Source organism: Tupaia chinensis, unplaced genomic scaffold (assembly GCF_000334495.1).
Source record: "Tupaia chinensis unplaced genomic scaffold, TupChi_1.0 Scaffold146445_1, whole genome shotgun sequence".
NCBI classification, from domain to species: Eukaryota; Metazoa; Chordata; class Mammalia; order Scandentia; family Tupaiidae; genus Tupaia; species Tupaia belangeri.
Genome location: NW_006206301.1, coordinates 1,477,156 through 1,492,371, shown reverse-complemented (window position 1 = coordinate 1,492,371; position 15,216 = coordinate 1,477,156). Strand labels below are relative to the sequence as shown.

Below are 15,216 nucleotides of genomic sequence, written 5' to 3'. Positions count from 1 at the left end.
GGGGCGGGCGTGGGCGGCCGGGGCGGGGCTGCGCGGAGGACAAACAGCTGGCGAGTGTCAGGGGCTGGCCGCCTCCCCGCTGCCCGCACGCACCTACCCGCGCCCGGGACGCGCATTTTCCTTCTCTCGCCACGAGTTCACCTGGGACTTTGGAAATAACTGTGCGGTGGGAGCTGCGCTCCAGCCTTGTCATTTGCTGGGGATGGGTGGCGGTGCCCAAGGAAGTGAACTTATTTTGTTCCTTCACAAAGACTGGACCAGGCGGTGCCTTTCACGCGAGGAGGTTCCAAGCACGGACACCTCCTCCTCTGCTGCATTGTGTGTGCGAGGCAGCACCTCGGGCCCGAGGCAATAATCATTTCGCAGAAAATGCACCGCCCCGAGTGTCTTATTGCTGTGATGAAATGGAAATTTAAATAAAAGGTCGAACACGTGCGTTCACTGGGAAGTATTGACATGGGTGTTACATCACCAGCAGCCAATCAGATAACTCCAGTCGTGTTTATACTTCTACAACCACCTTGTGAGTATTACAGTATGTCATAACGTTATAAATATTAGGCAGGGTTTTCCCCAGGAGCGGGGAGGAGTCGGCTGATACGGACGGACGTGTGTGCGGCTCCGAACAGTGTGTGTTCAGAGACCAGAATTATTTTTTAAGACTTTTTAAAACAGTTTACATTCATATGGAACTTACTGGATTCGAATAGATTGAGCGGGACATGAAAAGTCCATAATTATAATCTTAGTTTTTCAGAAAAAGATTTTCCAGTTGAGAGCCTTTCTTTGCGTTTGTCAGTCTGCCAAATTTAGCAAATACTGAAGTGTCCAGACACATTTACTAATTTACAACGTGAGATACATTTTTAATTATCATTGTTTATGCCTATTTCAGGTTAAATAAAAAGATCCTCTTAAACGTGGAGAGACTTCTTTACTAAGAAATAGCTATGGTAGAGGTTGGGTCGCAGACTAATATAAGAATGTCCCAGACAATTGTTGAATTCAAAAAAGATTGTCTAGGTTTGGGTGGTTTATGTTTTACATTAATATAAATCCATATTAGGATATGTATAGAAAAAGTAAGGACTATACTTAAACTCGTTACAGTTACAGATTATCTAGTGGGTTATGTTAGAGGCTTCAACCTCCCATGTTATACATTAACGTGTGATTATATATGTTTTGGAAGTTGCACACGTTACCATTTTTAGGCCCTCTAGTGTTACAATTCTTGTTCTCTTCAGAAACTATTTTCTATGTTTAAAAACAGTAATAATATTTAAAGTTGTGAATATATGCTATGGAATATATGTTTCAAGCTTAACCTCCCAAAAACAAAATTTCCTGACCATATTACACAATATTATTTTCCTTAATATTTTTAAATGGGCTAAATACATGCATGTACATTCAGGCAAGTGTTGCTGGATAGATTGTTCTAAGCACCTTTCACTTAATTCACCGTTACTTTATTGCCCGTATAACAAGATGAGTTCTACCTTATAGATTAAATGTAATTTTAGTGTAAAGAATGACACTACTATTCTACCCTGCCACAAAAAAATTTTGGCTTGGAGTTATTCTTCCAATAATAAGCGTTTTATCATCTATCTGTATTGTCACCTGACCACCAGTGGTCAACCGATTGACATTCTGATACCGATCTTCAGATTTTTGTTTTGTTTTGTTTTTATCCTCCTTTATTTTAGTTGTTGAAATGTTTAAGAGAGTGAAGTCTGTGACTTCCATCTAACATGTACCCTGAAAAAGTGAGAATTTTGCCTACTATGTCTATGTGATATGTGCTTCTTATGAGAGACTGTAATAGTAATTTAATGCGCTGTCCTTAGTGCTTTTTAAAAATATTTCAGGCCTTTGCAGATACAGTATTTATTATACTTTAATCATCACTGCCTTCTCTCCTATAAAAAGAGGGAAGAGTTACTGCAGTTAATTTCTTATATCTAAGATTAATGCAATAGAAGTGAAAAGGACTGAGAACCAGCAGTTAGCGTAATGGCTATGTCGCTGGATTCCCACGTAGTCGACCGCGGTTCGTGTCCCGGACCCAGTGGCTTAAAACTCAACGCCAGGCGCATGTGCGTGCGTGCCCAAGATCCCGAGAGGAGAATGGAGGAGAAGGGATTGTGGCGTGACCATCCCCCCTGGGGGGGATTTCTCGCTTTCTGTCTCTCTGTCTCTCTCTGTCTGGCTGGCGAGCACACGCTCCCTATAGCGAAAATCTCAACAAAATAATAATAATAAAAAAAAGAAGTGAAAAGGACTTAAATGTTTTTTATTCCAACTTTAATGCTTGTTTTCATTCCAAAACAGTTATTGAATCTTTGCTTTTTTTCATCGTGTGTCTTTAGTGCATAATAGGCGCTATATACATGTATGCTAGTATTACTATTGCTCTGTTATAGTACCAGAGCTACTCAGAGTGTTTGGGTCCATAATGGTGTGTCAGAACAGCATTTTCCTCAGACGTATGCCTTGCCTTCTGTTGAGTAAATTCCACATTGTTTTCTGTCGAGAATAATGTTTAAGCAAGGACTGGATAGGAACTAATGACACTAGATACAGGTGTACAAATAAATGACCTAAATTCTAGAACCACTAAACTCCAAACAGCCAGTGAGTGTAAATGTGTCTGTGTGTACGTGCTCGTGCATTTATACGTTTATCACATGCACACGTATATTCAGTTGTCTTCCTCTAAACCCTGAAGGGAGATCAGATCAGAAACAAAGTCCAAGAGGATAGTAATCAGAAATGTCTCCAAATACTCTGCAGCAAGGGAACTTTGAGCAACAGAAGAGGGGATCTCCTGCTGTGTAAATGGAGTTTTTAGAAATTCCCCCACCCCCTCTAGTCTCCTGCTAGCAAGCAGGAATCCATTCTCTCCTATACCCCTATATTTACTGTTAGGGTTCTGCCATATTTAAGGGAATTCCCCCTTTTGTTTACCAGGGGAACCCCTCAAGAAAGGGATATCCCCAACCAGTTTGTCCCCTAATTTCACTTCAGGCTATGTGAGACTGCTATAGGTACTACTTGACAGTGTCCCACCGTAACGTTGATGGGGCTTAGTTTTTGTACCTGGCTCTGCTGGTCTTGTCCTTTCCTGCCTTGGTAGAGGTGCTTTGCCTCTTCAGGTTCCAGGGATGAGGGCCTATGATTCTGTCTACAGGGGTGACAGGAGTCGTTTACCAGAGTGAGGTACACGAGGACAAGGACTGCCTTACATGCCCCACTTCCCCAGGCACAGTCAGCATGCAGTAGGCAATTACTAAATGTTTGCTAAATAATTCACAATATTGTTTTGAGTGAAAAATATTCTTTTTTTTTGGAGAGGTTTTTGCTATAGGGCGCCTGCACGCGCCAGACAGAGACACAGAGACAGAAAGCGAGAAATCCCCCCCAGGGGGGATGGTCACACCGCAATCCCTTCTCCTCCATTCTCCTCTCGGGATCTTGGGCACACACGCACACGCGCCCGGCGTGAGTTTTAAGCCACCGGGTCCGGGATGCGGACCACGGTCAACTATGTGGGAGTCCAGTGACATAGCTGCTGGTCTTGTCCTTTCCTGCCTTGGTAGAGGTGCTTTGCCTCTTCAGGTTCCAGGGATGAGGGCCTATGATTCTGTCTACAGGGGTGACAGGAGTCGTTTACCAGAGTGAGGTACACGAGGACAAGGACTGCCTTACATGCCCCACTTCCCCAGGCACAGTCAGCATGCAGTAGGCAATTACTAAATGTTTGCTAAATAATTCACAATATTGTTTTGAGTGAAAAATATTCTTTTTTTTTGGAGAGGTTTTTGCTATAGGGCGCCTGCACGCGCCAGACAGAGACACAGAGACAGAAAGCGAGAAATCCCCCCCAGGGGGGATGGTCACACCGCAATCCCTTCTCCTCCATTCTCCTCTCGGGATCTTGGGCACACACGCACACGCGCCCGGCGTGAGTTTTAAGCCACCGGGTCCGGGATGCGGACCACGGTCAACTATGTGGGAGTCCAGTGACATAGCCATTACGCTAACTGCTGGTTCCCAGGTCTGGGTCTTAAATCACATAGTTGTTTATGTTGGATCCAACCACTTTCACCACCATTGCTACTGACGGGCTTTTAGTTAATATGCTTTAATATAATTATTTTCAGTATCATTTTAGTAACTATGGCTATACCAGAATCAATTTAAGCAGGCTTCTATTGAACATTTGTGTACAGGTATTTTTGTTTGTTTTCATTATAAACAAATCTGTAGTGAATGTTCTTGGAAATAAAACTGTACATACTATTTAGAATACATTTTAAAAGGGGATTCTCTGGTCAAGGGAATGTGTAACCATTATAAACAAGAATATTCAATATTTTAAAGTGAACTAGGGAAAATTCAAGACATATATGACAGACAAAGGTTTAATATCACTGATGTACAAAGAGTTGTTTTTTTTTTTTTTTTTTTTTTGGAGAGGTTTTCACTATAGGGCGGGTGCGCTCGCCGGGCAGAGAGAGACAGAAAGCGAGAAATCGCCCCCCAGAGGGGATGGTCACGCCACAATCTGTTCTCCTCCATTCTCCTCTCAGGATCTTGGGCATGCACGCACACTCGCCCAGCGTGAGTTTTAAGCCACCAGGTCCGGGACACGAACCGCGGTCGACTACGTGGGAATCCAGCGACATAGCCATTACGCTAACTGCTGGTTCCCATGATGTACAAAGAGTTTTTATAAATCAATTTTAAAAAACACAAATGAAGGACCAGCAGGTGGCATAGCAGTTAAGGAGCTGGATTCCTACATAGTCGACTGTGGTTTGAGCCCTTAACCTGATGACTTGAAAATGAGGCTGTGTGTATGCATGCCCCAAAATCCCAAGGGATTGCAGCATGGCCATACCCTCTGGGAGAGTGATTTCTCACTTTCTCTCCCCTCTTTCTCTTTTCAGGGAGTGTACGTGCCCTATGGCAAAAAAAAAAAAAGAAGGCGTAAACACACACAAATGAAGTAGAAGCAAAAAATGGGCAAAAGACAGGAATTAGAAAATTAAATGAAAAGAAATACAAATGCTATAGTCTAAGTATCCCCCCCTTAAATGTGTACATTGAAACCTAAGCCCTAAGGCGATGGTACTGAGAAGGGGCCTTTGGGAGGTGATTAGATAGATCATGAGAACACAGTCCTCATAAATGAGATTAAAGCTCCTATAAAAGAGGCCCAGGGAGCTTGTTTGCCCCTTCTACCATGTACAGAAAGAAGGTACTCTTGTGAGAAACACATAACCAGACATAGAATCTGCTGGTCTTAGAATTTCTAGCTTCCAGAAATGACTAATTTCTGTTGTTTTTCAGCTACCTGGTTTATGACATTTTGTTATACCGACCCCAAGTGGACTAAGTGACTGGTAAACATGAAAAGATGTACAGTCTCGGCCAGTAATCAGAAATGTGCCTAAAAATACCAGCGAGAAGTAATGATTTTTACCCATCAGGGGTATTGGAAAGATAGAAATAAGTTTTCTGGTACACTGCTTAGCCATCTGTGTCAACATATGAAATGGGTATATATCATTTTACCTAGCAATTTTGGTACTAGGAATTTGCCTGTACAAGAATGTTTACTGCGGGACCAGCAGTTGGCATAATGGTTATGTCACTGGACTCCCATGTAGTTGACCGTTTGAGTCCCGGACCCAGTGACTTAAACTCACACCAGGTGCGTGTGCGTGCTTGCCCAAGATCCCAAGAGGAGAATGGAGGAGAAGGGATTGCAGTGTGGCCATCCCCCCGGGGGGGAGATTTCTCACTTTCTGTCTCTCTCTCTCTCTTTCTGGCAAGTGCACACACCCCATAGAGAAAAACCTCTCCAAAAAAAGAAGAGAGAATGTTTACTGCAGTACTGTTTATAAGCCTAAAAACTAGAAAAAAAATTAAGCTTCTAGCAATATGAGATTATTTATGTACATTATGGTACATTTCTATAATGAATTATTGACCAGGCATAATTAGAGTGACAGGGCATCATGTGTAAGTTCAGGTTTATTGAGTGAAACAAAAGCAATATATTAATATATACTATAGGAAGAGTTATTCATCAAAATATTTACGGAGCACCTGCTTTGTTAAGCAGCGAGCATATATACATTGCTGAGCAAAATAACCCTCATCTCTTCTGGCTTAATTTTATGACCAATTCATAGAATTGTGTAAAAATACAAGTATGGAGTGATTAAAACGCTGCTCAGGACCAACAGATGTCATAATGGTTATATCGCTGGACTCCCACATAGTTGACTGCAGTTTGAGTCCCAGATCCAGCGGCTTAAAACACACTGGGTGCATGTACAAGCATGCCCCAAATCCCGAGGAGAATGAAGGTGAAGGGATTGCGATTGCGGTGTGGCCATCCCCCAGGGGGGTGATTTCTAGCCAGCAAGAGCTCATGTCCTGTAGCAAAAATCAATCAAAACAAAAACAAACACATTGCTCACCAGGGCCCACCTGTGGTGGTGCAAAAGGGAGGTACTGCTCCATGGTAGCCATGGCTACATGGGAGACAGGTTTGGTTCCCAGCCCAACCAACACACTAGGCATGATGGCTGGCTGAGGGACTAGGGGAGAAGGAACTTGATGAGGCCTTGTCAAAACTGCCTCTCTCAACCTCTCCTTGCACTCCTCCACATAAAAATAATGAATGTTCACCAGAACGGAGGGAATAATGATCTCAGTAGTAGAATTTCAATTTTTGAACTTTCTTAACACATTTTCTGTAGTGTTATATTGAAAATGTAATTTATATTGAGTGTGTAAGTCAACAAAGCTATTTTCGTTTTAGGGAGAAAAGTTGTTAATAATTTGTGTAATCAATATCATGGTTTGCCCCAGGGCTTTGGGGAAAAAGTGTGGTCTGTTCTTTTTCTCCATTTTATGAACCAAGTTTTCCCTGCCCCACCCCAATAAATGCAAAGATTAAAAAAATAAAAGCCCCCCAATTTTTTTAAAATTTTTTAGAAAATTCCAATCCCCAAAGCTTAAGTGTACATGTATGTTTTTAGGGAAGCATCTATCACATTAAGCCAACTGGGGCTCTGCCCTTAAATCCTTTCTCTAGGGAAGATTTTGAAAGGCAGTTGTCTTTCAAAATGCAAATTTCATCTTGTCACCCCACCCACACTCATGATGCCTGATCCCTTCATGCCTAAAATCCTTCACAAGGTTTCAATTATTTGGGGTTGGTTTACTTATCACACCCTGTAAAATTGCCTGGAGGGCCCTACCAGGGTGGCTGCCTTCTCCTGTTGCAGCTTTATCTTATTCCTGGTTCCTCTTCTCCCCCAGGATTCTCCTCTGGAAACTGGCTTCCTCCTTCCCTGATGCTTTTCCGTCTTCTACAATAGTTCACCCATATTCCTCCTTGGATCACTTCCTTAGGCAGCTTTCCCCAACAATCCATTGCCCCCGAACATGCAAATACCCTGTTCTGGATTCTCTCAGCATTCATCACAGCTCTTGTCACAAGTACAGTTTTTAAAGTGGTATAATTAGAGCCAGCCAGTGGTGGGGTGGTTAAGGTGGCTGGCTCTCACACGGCCAACAGCGCAGTTCGAGTTCCCACCCAGTGGCTTGAAAAACATATCAAGCATTCATGCTCAAAGTCCCAAAAGCAAATTTGAAAAAAAAAAAAAAAGTGTCATTGATTATTTCATTCTCTCCTGTTAAGCAAAGCTTTGGTCAGCTTGGTAGACAGAACCTTGAACTCTGAATAAATAAAAGACAAAAACATAAATCAGAATTTTGTTGAATAAGCCAGTAAGCCCAAATATGGTAGGTTTTTAAGTGTTAATAATATTTGCATCTTATATCAGTTATTTCCATAAATAAAGTGTGCAGTCAAAGGCTTTAAAAACATTTTAAAGACTCAATAAAAATAATTGCAGTCAGGGCTGGCTCTTGGTTGGTGGTTAAGGTAGCCAAATCTTACACAGCTTATAGTTTGAATCCCAGACCTGGCATTTTGTGAAATATCCCAGGCACATGTATGCGCATGCCCAGAATCACAAAAGGAGGGAAAGATGACAAAGGGATTGCAGCCTGACTGTGTTTCATGGTGGGAGCGAGGGAGTCTCTCCTCTCTCTCTCTCTCTCTCTCTTTCTCTGACAAATGCAGATCCTCTAACACACACCCAAATTCCAATCAGAACTTACTAGGTCATTGGGCCAGCAGGTGGTGTGGTGGATAAGGCACTGGATTCCCACATGGTTGACCTCAGTTTGAGTCCTGGACCCAGTGGCTTGAAAATCACGCTAGGTATGTGTGTGCGTACCCAGAACCGCAGGCAGATGAAGAAGGGGTTGCAGCATGGCCATTCTCCCTGGGGTATGATTCCTCACTTTCCTTCTCTCTGTCTCTCTCCTGTGAGTACGCTCGTCCTGTACCAAAAACCTAAAAAATAAACCTTACTAGGTCTTTAACGATCTATGTAACTATAATAAAACAATATAACTCATGCTTATAATTTTGAAATTTGAAATTTAATGTTTTGCTAGCCATTTTAGGGGTTAGCTCAATCTATAGTTCTCTGAGAGAAGTAAAAAGATAAAGTACCTCCTTCGTATATGTTAATTATACAAAACTCGATTCTTTTTGCAATTTGAATTTTAACAAGTGCTACAAAGAACAGAAACATGGAGCAGGGGTAAGGGTTGGATATTTACTTTTATTGAAAGCAATGATTAAAGCCACATTTATATTACTGATTTCTGTTCATTAGGAGATCCATCCCAAATGTTTAGTTTTACAGATAGTTTGCTTCACAGATTCATTTCCTTGGTTATGTCCATTAAATTGGCTCCGTTCAGTAGACAGAGATTTTGCACTAACCCACCCCTTCCCACATTTACAAATGATGACTTCTATGAAAAAATACCATAAAGCAGGGCTTTATTTTCTTTCTCTCCTCTTTTTAAAATTTTGCCAGAGAGCTTGTGTGCTCGCCTGGAGAGAGAGAGAGAGAGAGAGAAAGTAAGCAGCACCTCCTAGGGAATGGTTACAACACAGTTTTCTTCATGTCACCCACTTTTTTTTGGAGAGGTTTTTGCTATAGGGCGCATGCACTCGCCAGAAAGACAGAGAGAGAGAGAGAGACTGTCCTAGTTGTTCTGGCGAGTGCATGTGCCCTATAGCAAAAATCTCTCCAAAAAAAAAAGTTTGTGAGCAAATGAACTGTATTTAGGAGAGGCGGTTGTCAAGACTTTCTCTCCCATGTGAACTGTTTCCAAACACTGAACAGCTGAACAAAGCTCCACTCAGGTTGGTTTCTCTCTCACCTCCACGTTCACAGTCACCCTTCTCTCACTTCACCCAGTCTTTTCTTTTTTTTTAGGGGGGTGGATTTTTGCTATAGGGCATGTGTACTCACCAGAAAGACAAGCAAGAAATCACCCTCAGGGAGGATGGCCACACTGCAGTCCCTCCTCCATTCTCCTCCTGGGATTCGGGGCATGCACACACATGTCTGAGCGGCCTGAGATTTTAGCCGCCAGGTCCACAGTCAACTATGTGGGAGTCCAGCGACGAAACCATTACACCATCTGCTGGTCCCACTTGACCCATTTTTAATGTCACTATGACACACTGGCTCTAAATGAAAAAGGGGGCACCAGAGACAGATAGGCAAGCGTATGTTTCTAGTTACTTTTAGTAGCAATACTTCCGCAGCTCTGATGGTTTCCAGCTTTTGTTTTTTTTCTAACAAACTGAGGAAAGACCTGATTGAGGTGTCAGTTGATGATTAAAAATAATTTTGAATGATAGGTCACTAAGGGCTTTTTCCACATAGCTTGGAAGGCGTTTAAAGAATTGTGTAGAGTAGGGACCAGCAGTTGGAATAAAGGCTATGTCACTGGACTCCCGTTTAATTGACCCTGGTTCAAGTCCCGGGCCCGGTGGCTTAAACTCATGCTGGGCACGTGTGCGCGCGTGCCCAAGATCCCGAGAGGAGAATGGGGGAGAAGGGATTGCAGCGTGGCCATCCTTCCCCTGCCAGGGAAAGGGGGTTGATTTCTTGCTTTCTGTCTTTGTCTCTCTCCGTCTTTTTGGCAAGGATACACGCCCTATACCAAAAACCTCTCCAGAAAAAAAAAAAAAAAAAGAATTGTGTAGGGCTAACAGGGACAAGGTGATTAAGATGCTAAATTACATATGCCTGACCATGGGGCAAGTCCTGGATGCAGTGGTTTGAGAATCACGCCAGGTACATGTGCGTGCATGTCCAAAATCCCGAAAGAATGGAGGAGGAGGGATTGGTGTGGCCCTCCCCACTAGGGGATGATTTCTCACTTTCTTTGTCTCTCTCTGTCCTGCGTGCATATGTGCCCCCCCCCCAAAAAAAAAGAGAAATGAATTTTACGACATAACTAAAAACTTCCCCTACGATCATTCATCACTTTTTGTGCACAAATGCCTCAGCACATATACCAAAGAAAAGAAGGAACATAAACTGTAAGGCCTACCTGACTGTTAACACTCAGGGATGAAGCAAACCTGTGCTTGGGACGTTCATCACTTGAAGAAAACTCAGTTAATTAAAACATGCATTTCCTGGGGCCAATAGGTGGCATGGTGGTTAAGGCTCTGGATTCCCCTACGACTGACTGTAGTTTGAGTCTTGGACCTGGTGGCTTGAAAATCACACTGGGCATGTGTGCGTGTGTGCCCAAACTCCCCGGAGGAGAATGGAGGAGAAGGGATTGCGATGTGGCCATCCCCTGCAGGGGTGGTTTCTCACTTTCCCTCTCACTGTGTCTATCCAGAAAGCACACACACCCTATGGCAAACACCTAAAATAAATAAAACATTTTTTTTTTTGGAGAGGTTTTTTTCGCTATAGGGCGCGTGTGCTTGCCAGACAGAGACATAGAGACAGAAAGCGAGAAATCACCCCCCAGGAGGGATGGTCACGCCACAATCCCTTCTCTTCCATTCTCCTCTCGGGATCTTGGGCACGCATGCAGATGCACCCGGTGTGAGTTTTAAGCCACCGGGTCTGGGACGCGAACCGCAGTCGACTACGTGGGAGTCCAGCGACATAGCCATTACACTAACTGCCGGTTCCCAAAATAAATAAAACGTTTTGAAGAAATGTTTATATCTTGTATGTAATATCAATATTTATAATGTTGATATTATAAATGTGTTGTTTTGTTTAATGGCAAGTTAATGATTATAATGGCAGTTTGAGAGTTTTTAAACATTATGGTCACAGAAATTTTTACAATTACATTAATAATGAGTGAGGTTCAAAAAGAAAAAAGGGAGTGTGATCAATGAGTATAAATATAATAGTTAAATCCAAGTATAAATATAAAATTCTGTGAGGAAGTAGAATGGAAATACAGAGAAATGTAGGGCCAGCTGGTAGCATAGTGGTTAAGGCAGCTAACCATGCTGTTTGAGTCCTGAACCCAGTGGCTTAAAAGACACGCCAAGCAAGGGAAGAGCAGTTAGAGTAATGGCTATGTTGCTGGACTCCCATGTAGTCAACCGCGGTTTGAGTCCCGGACCCGGTGGTTTAGATTCGTGCCAGGTGTGTGTGTGTGTGGGTGCCCAAGATCCTGAGAGGAGAATGGAGGAGAAGGGGTTGTGGTGTGGCCATTCCCTCTGGGGGGTGATTTCTTGCTTTCTATCTCTCTGTCTCTCTCTGTCTTTCTGGCAAGCACAGGCTCCCTATAGCAAAAACCTCACACACACAAAAAAATATTAAAATTGCTTAGATGCAAAAATTTTAAAAATTAAAAAAGACATGCCAAGCGCATATATGTTTATGCCCAGAAGGGATTGTGGTATGGCCATCCCCCTTGGGGAGCGATTTCTCACAACACCCCTAACTCTCTCCAGTGAATGCATATTCCTATAGCAAAAACTAAAATAAATAAATTATTTTCACTAATTTACAAAACTCAATACCCTGAGACAACCATTGGTCTAATGGGATGTAATGGGAACTATTTTATAAGGTAGGATGTTCTGGAATTACTGAAGAATGGAGACAGCAAGGTTTCTACCTAATTTAATGCACATAGCAGATTTTTTTTTTTTTTTTAAGAGAAATGTTTGCTATAGGGCATGTGAACTTGCTGGAGAGACAGACAGAAAGCAATAACTCACCCCCATCTCCCCGACCCCTAGGGATGGCCACACCCCAATCTCTTCTCCATTCTCCTCCAGGGATTTTGGGCGCGCATGTGCATGAATCTGGCATGAATTTAAACCGCTGGGTCCAGGACTTGAACCACGGTTAACTACATGTGAGTCTAGGAACATAACCAGTATGCTATCTGCTGGTCCCATAGTAGATAACTTAAAATCATTTGCTGAGTGTCTCCTGTTGCCATACATTAGGATTTACTAAATAATTAAGATTACCCCAGGCCCAGCTGCGGTGGCATGACTGGGAGGGCACCACTGCACAAGAAGGCCAAAGTTACACTAGAGGCCCAGGTTAAGTTCCTGGTCCAATCTGCGTAGGCCAGGGCATGGTCCCCACCTAGGTCCTAGCTAACTGGGAGGCTGGGGCTGGAACATTGCAGCATGAACCATATCAAATATACCTCTCTGTCTTGACAACCCCCTCCCCCACATATGTGCATTTTCTCTCATAAAAAAAAAAAAAAGAGAGATAGTCCCAACTTTGAAGAAATTCACCTTTCACTGAAGGAGAGCAGGTAGGTTAGTAATTAAAATGATTAAGTATTGGTAGACATACATACAAATTGCTATGGGAACACAGAGGATAGAAGACACTGATTTGAAAAATTTGTTTTTCTTTTTTTGGAGAGGTTTTTGCTATAGGGCGCGTACGCTCGCCAGACATACAGAGAGAGACAGAGACAGAGAGACAGAAAGCAGGAAATCACCCCCCAGGGGGGATGGCCACATCGCAATCCCTTCTCCTCCATTCTCCTCTTGGGATCTTGGGCACGCACGCACACGCGCCCAGCGTGAGTTTAAGCCACCGGGTCCGGGATGTGAACCGCGGTCGACTACGTGGGAGTCCAGCGACATAGCCATTACGCTAACTGCTGGTCCTTGATTTGAAAATTTGATAGGTGGGAGATCTTTGAGCAGGGTTTTGAGGAACATAAATTTTGTTAAAAGGAAATTTATCTCAAAAGGAAAGAAATTTAATGTAGATCAGCATATCTGGAAGAGAGGAGAAATACTTGAAGTGAGATTCAAAAAGAAAGGAGGGGGAGTGATTAATAAGGAGTTTTAAACTTTACCCTAAAAGTGTGGGGAGACTTAGAAATGTTTTTAAACAAGGGGCTGACCAAATTAGATACTTCATAATAACATCAGTTTCCTTCTTTCTGATTATATGGTCATCACACAATCTGATCTTCAATTTGGCCTCTTACATACCTTCATCCACTAAGAAGAAATTCTCTGAGTATAAGATAAGTTACCTTGCCAAACAAATGTTCCATTGGAAAATAACAAATGGGTGGTTTCTTCTGAACTGGATTGGTTCAAGGTAGTGTCTGAGAATCTAATATATTTTAAGTTAGTGATCAGCCCATTTAGGAGTGTGCATATTTCAGTTGCAGATCTGAAACTTTGAAGGATATAACAAGTTACCACCATCTCTTGAAGTCCTGCCTGAGAAACTACGAGAACTTCTAATGACTCTCTCTCTCCTACCCAGCAGATCACAGGCTTCTTACCTCTCAGATACCTTGGTAATTCACAGAACAATAATAATTTCATAAAAGATAAAATGATGCCTTTTAAAATTCTTCAGAAGTGAAGATGAGCCTTTTCAAACATTTGTGATCAACCTACATAAAATTTCCTTCGAACTTGGAGAGCAGACTTTGGCAGTAAGAGTCATGAAACAGAGCCGTGCAGTTGTGTCTCTCTTCACAAGAGAAGTGGGCCGCGCTGTGTGCATGGAAAAGGAAAAAATTTCAAAGTACCTTCCAGTAAAGCGCTCAAGAGTAGGTGCAGTACTTCCAATGGGTCAGTAGGAGTATCTGAATAAACCAAAGTTCTCAACAGAAGTGAGGCAGGCAAGTTGTTTTCCTGTCAGCGAGAGAAGAATCAAGTCATTATTTTGGCCTGCTAAGTTTTTGACTGAGCCATATTTCCCCAGACCAGTCACAGTCAGTGTTGTCCTGTGCGGAGTTATTATGCCTCGCTGATCGGTGGAACAATTAGGCTCATTGAACAAGTACAATTCAGGTACAGCCTACTTTTTTCTTCTATTTAAGTAACCTGACCTAACAACCGTGGGATTCTGATGTTGACTCTTAAAACTTATTTCAGGATTTTCAGGTTTGCTCAAGAGACAGAAATGACCTGTTTATGATTCAGAGACCTCTTCTTTTTAACACGCTCTATGTCACTTAACACATCCCCACCTACAAAGGCACCCACAAACGACCGACACCAGTCATACATGGTCCTACTGTAGAGGACTTCAGTGTTCGTTCTGTGAGGCCTTGGGAAAATTACTTACCATCTCTGGATCTGATGTTCTCATTTGTAAATGGAGATAATAATAGAATGTTAGTAACCGCATGGGTTTGTTGTGACGATTTAATGAGATAATATATGTAAGGCCCTTGACTCAGCACATGGTAAATATAAACCAAAAATAAATTTATTCAACATATTTAAATATTCTCTCCTTGCCAGATGCTGTTTTAAGTAATCAAGATAAAATGATGAGCAGGAATAGACTGCAGGACCAGCAGATGGTGTAATGGTTACATTGCTGGACTCTCATGTAGTCGACCATGGTTCAAGTCCTGGACCCAGTGGCTTAAACTCAGGCTGGGTGTGTATGCGTGCATGCCCAAGATCCCGAGAGGAGAATGGAGAAGGGATTGAGGTGTGGCCACCCCCCCGGGGGGTGATTTCTCACTTTCTATATCTCTGTCTCTCTCTGTCTTTCTGGTGAGTGCACAGCTCCCTCTAGCAAAAAGCTCTCCAAAAAGAAAAAAAGAATAGACTGCTTAATGAAGCTTATAGTCTAATGGGGGGAGCTTGACAATCAAATGATTACAAAAACAAATGTACAAAGAAAGGAGAAAATGGGACATGGGAAGAAGGGAGAGAAAGGGGGAAGTATATGGCACTATGAAAGCTTATAATATAAAGATTTGATCTGATTCTTCAGGGCAATCAGAGAATTCCATGGGAAAGTG

General features: G+C 42.6%; 1 long non-coding RNA gene across 1 annotated transcript; it reads left to right on the top strand.

Annotated features, from left to right (window-relative positions):
• The first annotated feature begins 204 nt into the window (after window positions 1-204).
• On the top strand, window positions 205-14,637 carry LOC102476354 (uncharacterized). Its single transcript, XR_337472.3, has 3 exons — window positions 205-523; window positions 5,362-5,570; window positions 13,609-14,637. It is a non-coding gene; the product is annotated as an uncharacterized LOC102476354 (long non-coding RNA).
• The last annotated feature ends 579 nt before the right edge of the window (window positions 14,638-15,216 follow it).